At 44.6% G+C, this 6000-nt stretch overlaps 1 protein-coding gene across 3 annotated transcripts in view; it reads left to right on the top strand.

Moving 5' to 3' along the window:
• The first annotated feature begins 563 nt into the window (after positions 1-563).
• The window catches only part of plxna4 (plexin A4), a 328944-nt gene continuing 323507 nt past the window's right edge, over positions 564-6000 (top strand). Inside the window, exon 1 of one of the 3 annotated variants that reach the window (XM_074697775.1) lies at positions 564-605. The gene's annotated coding sequence lies outside the window, so the exon portion shown is untranslated. Of the gene's footprint in view, positions 606-2091; positions 2729-3042; positions 3061-6000 lie in introns of those variants that run through there. The other 2 variants (XM_074697774.1, XM_074697776.1) reach the window with 2 other exon arrangements.

Here is a 6000-nt window from a genome sequence, read left to right as displayed (position 1 = left end):
TCCCTAAAAATAAGTATTGCAGTTGGAGTTAAAAAAAATAAATTAAAAAAAAGTTTATGCAAAGACAGGGGGCTCAAGGTTGGCCTTGCCTTTGGTGCAATGGCAGCATCCAAATTAACAAGCAGAGATATTAGTCCCCCCCCAAAAAAACATTCTTGGTATAAAAAAGGGGTTTTCTAAGCACATAAGAAAAAAAGTTACACCTGTAAACTCAGGGTTATATTTATTAACATATAATTTTCTTTCTTTTTGATTTAATTCATTTTAAATTAGTCATGTCACTTGAGGTTGCACCTTTACCTGTTTTTCATCCTTAAATCAATATAAATTTTTAACAGTGCTATTTTTGAATTTAACTTTTGAACTCCTGTTTGAAATTAATGAGTGCTCTAACATTGGTATTAGTTTATGCAAAGACAGCTGATGATAATATCAAGGGTGAGTAAGAGCTCCGCAACCTTAGCAACTTAGTTTTTCGGCGCCATGTTGGCAACTTGGAGTAAATTAACTGCGTCACACGCCAAACAGGGTCAACCACGCAGCATGACTTGAAACATCAACTTCCTGTGGGTCCAGTTCGACCACCTAGGAGCCAGATACCTCAGGTATTTCAAGAAAAGTATTGTTTGACGTTGTTTGACGGCTTGAATTTGCATCGGTTTGGCCATAGTGTGAGTCACCGTTAGCATGAAACATGTGACAAGTTAACATTTTGCTTACTAGGAGTTTGTTTGTTTGGACTGGACTTTTCTGTAACTGTGCAACATTTGAAGCAGGTTACGCCAAGTGCAGGTTCATTCATTGCTTTTTTTTTTTTTATCATGTATTAAATTTTTTTGGCAGAGCAAGAAAAAAAAATCTTAAAACGTCGAGGTCATAAAAAGTCACAGGCTATCGCAGCCTGATACTGTGAAGCACTGTGTGTGCCTCGGTTGTATTTATGTGTGTAAGTGCCTGTAAAGTTTCTTCGGCCTGTAGGTGGGGCTCTGATGCAGTGTTTCAAAGCGAGGAACCCCTGTGGAAGTGGAAGTGAGTGCAGAGAGAAGGACGGAGGAGGGAGGGAGGGAGAGGATGCTGCAGCATGCGCGGATTCCTCCTCACAGCCCTCCTCTCCCTGCTCGCCCCCTCGAGCGCGTGCTGCCTCTGAGGTTCAGATATGTAGGATAAACGGTCAGAGGGCGCGTGCTCACATTTCCATGAAGTTCTTTTATTCCCAGATGTTTTTATTGGAAATAAACCCTTTTATCTTACACTCCTCTTCTCCAGTAGTTACTGGATGGCGGGCCGGCACTGGATGTTATCTCCAGATGATTATAAAAGAAAGCTCAATCTTGTGCGCAATATTTAGCAGATGATGATGGATTTGTTTTGAGCTATCTTCATGTGCTGACAAGGAGTGGGCTTAATAGTCTATTTATGAAGAAGTCCATTATTCCTGCACCCCCACACCGCTTATTCCTCTAAAGACATCATTACATAATTAGGCCTTTTAGAATATTAATTGCTTAAAATATATGGGAGGGGGATAAACTCCTGGAGCATATTAAAAGATCATCAAAGAACACAAATGCAGATTCTAATCCTCTACATCTATGCAAGTGTCGTAATTATGTTGCAGTGTTTCCCTAATCTCTATCTTTCCCAGCGATCCTGCGATTAGATATTCAAATCCTATGATCTGATCATTTCACCCCCGTATTGTTGCGTATTTGTGTAAATTTCCCCTTTGGCATTGCTAAATCTCATTCGCAGCGGGGTTGATGCGTTGCCTTGCATAAACTCATGTTTTTGCAAAGCATAAGCTTTGTTTAATCTGATATCTGTCATATTGTTACTGAAACGAGGGGTGGTTAAGTCTGGAAATCAACTTTTCAAAAGTGTTCAAAGCGAATGATGCTGACCCTTGAAATCGATGTGAACTGGGCGGGATTCTGACTCTGAAACTTGCATGTGTTCAAAAGAGGTTAGATCCTACACGAACACGCTTTACCATGCTTATTGGTTTGTTGTGCTTCTGATGTTTGCCACAGAGTCGAGAATGTAACCCAAACGCAGCCCCCTCCAGACCCGAGGTGTTACTGCAGATCCCTGGTCAGAAACAGTTCCCCTTTTTTCCAGCGACCAAAGCGCCATCCACTCAGTCCCCGAGCCTCCAGATCCTCCGTGAGGCTTCAAACTCCAAGACAGCGTGCGCCTCTCTCTTCGTCCCTCCCCTGCTCCCTCTCTCCTCTCGCACTCCGCTGCAGCACCCTCAGAGCCTCAGTCGAGCAGGAGCACCGCACTGAGTCACATCTATACACACACGCTTTTCTACACGCACACACTCACACATCTACACGCACACACACGCACACAAGCACTGCCTCCTGCGGTATCCCATACGGCGCAGCGGCTTTTCCAGCGGCATACCAAGTGCGTCCTCGCCGGGGAATGGGAGGTGCAGCTCCCGGGTGTCAGAGCGCTCAGAGCGGTGTAGAAGGGTCCCACTGATCGGGGATGCTGCTGGAAGTCTGCTGCTATTTCTTCTTCACGTGCAGGAATCGGCTTCTTACTACACCTCCAACGGGGATTTAAAGTGGACTCACCGTTTGATCAGGATATAACATTATTCTAAGCATTTCCCATTTTTGGAGGGGAGTACACGGAGTTGGGGATTGCTCTGGACGTGCCTCTTATCCGCAGTGTCGATGCGGCTGCGGCTGTGAAGTGATATCTGCAAAGATTACAGGTAAGAAGAGGGGCTTGTCACTGTGTTAAATCCCACAGCCAGGACTCTTTTCTGGGCGTTTTAGTGCCATTTAAAGGCGCTTTTGGGTGTAAAGGTTGCCACTGCAGCAGCCAGGTGTCGGAGGCGTGTTGCACCTGTTCTGGCTGCGCCATGCTTGTTCTGCGCACTCCGGTGATCGGGCGGGTTTCATTCCGAACCAGCCCATTTTTGGATCATTTGACTACCTCCGGGGAGGATGTGCAGAAATATGTTCAATGATACATCATCTCTCAACTTAGGACACCGGATTCCCTCTGTGTGGCGCTTCAAATCATTCATGCCCTTCATTCACTGTAAGCTCCAGAGAGCTGCATGCCCAAATAGTGCTCGTTCCTCTCGCAGCGTAAAAACTCTGAAGGTTAAAAACTGAGGGATATGTCAGGGGACTCCGCGCCAGATTTACGCAGTGCCTCCGGGGACAAACCCGCACTGAGTCGACTGCTGGACTGGCGTTAGGACTCCAGCAAAGGCTCGACTCTGAATCATGGAAATGGGCAAAACTGCCTCATTTTCTACACTTGATTCTAAGTGATTGATGCTCCTTTAAATGTATTTAACACCAGGATGATGAGTGAGGGATGCAACGTGGCTGTAATTTAAAAGTTATTTAAATCCATGCTGTTTGGAGCATCCCCTGCATCCTGATGGCTCCACGTTGGAATGGTTGTAGCATGGACTTGCACTAACCAGATTTTCAAAAAAAACTCACTCTAGCTCCACACTGATGGTTCTCAGAGTAGCCATCCTTGTGACTTGTGCTGAAAACGCACATTGCATGATACAAAACCCAACCTTTACAGCCTCATTTCTCCCAATGAGTGAGACTCTTGCGTCCTCTTAAAGATGTTGAACTTGACTGAAGGGCTTGACTTAGGGGGGAAAGCCTAGAGGAGTAAACAAAAAACACTGTAATGTAATATCTCTAGAGACTTAATCTCTGTGGTATGCAGCAGCTTTTGCTTCTTTAATGTGACTTTGATCATAAGACAGTGAATGCCATGATGCTGTTTGTACTCTAATGGGTCACATGCTGTGTAACTTATTCACAGAAATAGTTTAAATGAAGCAGATTTGATGCAGTCAGGAAGATAAATGTGGGGATTTTTGTTTCTAGTCTGTACTAAGTGGATAATAAATTCAGTCATGGTGGTGTGTGTATGTTCACAGATATTTAGTGATATAGGGCAAATTTGAATGATTTAATCAGCAGGATACCTTTAATCTCCTGCCATATTACAGTTTTTTTTTACATTGCTTCTATTTAATGAGTGGGTTTTTAGCTGTTTAGATGGACAACATTCATAAAGATCACCTCTCTTGATTCATCCCTGTTTGGCACCGTGTTGGAGCGCTGCCCCACAGAGTAAGCCAAGAGACGTGGTGATGAGCAGTGATGAGTAATTTTTCCTCGAGGCTGAATGTTTAAGATGTTACAGTCAACACTGTTTTAAAACGCTGCGTGTGCGTTGTTTGCGGTTTCTCACTCAGCTTTTTTTTTCTCTCTTTTTTTTTTTTTTTCGTCTACTTGTGGCACAGTTTTAATCATCCTGTTTGGCTCGGCGTGTCTGTGTGTCATTTCCTGGCACCCGTGTCATCTCCGCTTGAATGGGAGGGTTTGTTGGAAGTCGAGCCGATTTGTTGACATTTAAAGAAGAGAGGGGAGCAGCAGCACCAGCAGCAGCAGCAGTAGCTCTGTACATGCTGGAGTCTGAAGCATGTAGTGGGATGTAGGTCGCTGGTTCCAAATGCGACTTTATGGTCCGCCCCTTCCTCAGCTCATGCACAGAAAGCAGCTGCTCCAGCCTATGCAAAATGCAGATCCCTGGCACAGCAGTCACACTCTGAGCCCCAGTGCTGTTTGTCCCTCTCTCCATCCACCTGCACTCCACTCTCAATGCATCAATTCAGTGTTGCATATATGACTGTGTACCCCACTGTGGATATCTGATGACAGAGTGGAGTTCTGTGGGGTTTTTATCTAATGATGACACCAAAAGGCCATTAGTTGTTTTTAATGCTCACTCAACAGAGCGTGGCTGAAGGGATGAGGCTGTTTCCTGGAAAAACCATAAGGGGCAGTGTGGTTTCACAGGCTGGTGCAGTGGATAGATTGATCCCCTGTGCTCATGCATTCCTGTCATCAGTTTTAATAGTTTCATTGGTACATCACACATAGATTGCTCATGAACACACATGATTATGGTTGGACTTTATTTGGTGAAAAATTATTCTGATGCTTTTAGATCCACTTTTTTATTTTTGAACCAAGGCGATGGTTCCATTAATAACTGGAAAGAAAAACAATCTTTAGGTGATGCTGTTAAATATAGCTCTTTTTTTTTTATCCGTTAGTTGCCCTGTGATTGACTGGTGACCAGTCCAGGGTGTACCCCACCTTTAGCCAGAAGACAGCTGGGACCCTGAACAAGATACACGCTAGAAAATAAATGAATGAATGAATGAACTGTTTGTAGCTCCCAGTTGTAGAGTCAGAGAGCGCTAACTCACAGTTTTCAGTTTCAGTTTCAGTTTGTCTGTCAGAAGAGGCTTGTTTCATTGTGTGAATTTGTTAGTATCTACTCTCTGTCTTCCTAATTTGTCCTTCAGCTCATCCTGAATGTTGAAATCTGTCACCTCAGAGGACCTGAATGTGGTGGGTACAAGTGTGTGTGGTCTCCTTCTCCCAAGGTCTCTGGGGAAAAACAGCCCGTCTGATAATCCTATCTCATCTGTGTCCTGCCTCCTTGTCCTTTCAACAAATTCCTGCTCAGTTGTAAACTCTTAAGAGCTGTAAGAGCACTTGGCACTCCTCCGTCTCCTTTCCTCCCTCACGGCTCTCCCTCCCCTTCTCCATCTCTCCCTGTGTGCTGTCCATCAAAGCCTGCCTATAGGAATTGGAACAGCAGCCTTTATCGGCCTGTAAGCACCTCACATTGACATACTACCCCTTGTCTGTCGGCCAATGTTACGGCTACAAGGCTGCCGTTTGGACCCGCGGAGCACGGCCCTGTCAATATTATGGCTTGCTAATGGATAAACTCTGACTCTAACCTTGGTAGTAAAGACATTCATTACATTTTAGGGGCGGTGCACTGGCAAGAATAAGCTCATTGAAACTCTTTGCAATATATTCACGTCAAGACGGGAAACTGAATGAGAATGAATGGGGAACCTTGAAAAGATTCTCCATAGTGATATAAATGCCTGGAAGCAGTGGCGGCAAGTCTCAGCAG

The sequence above is a fragment of the Halichoeres trimaculatus genome, unplaced genomic scaffold (genome assembly GCF_033239565.1).
Source record: "Halichoeres trimaculatus isolate MK-OKI-2021-1 unplaced genomic scaffold, fHalTri1.1 fHalTri1_scaffold_21, whole genome shotgun sequence".
NCBI classification, from domain to species: domain Eukaryota; kingdom Metazoa; phylum Chordata; class Actinopteri; order Labriformes; family Labridae; genus Halichoeres; species Halichoeres trimaculatus.
Note: the sequence above shows the minus strand (reverse complement) of the source record. Positions and strands in the feature narration are given on the sequence as shown.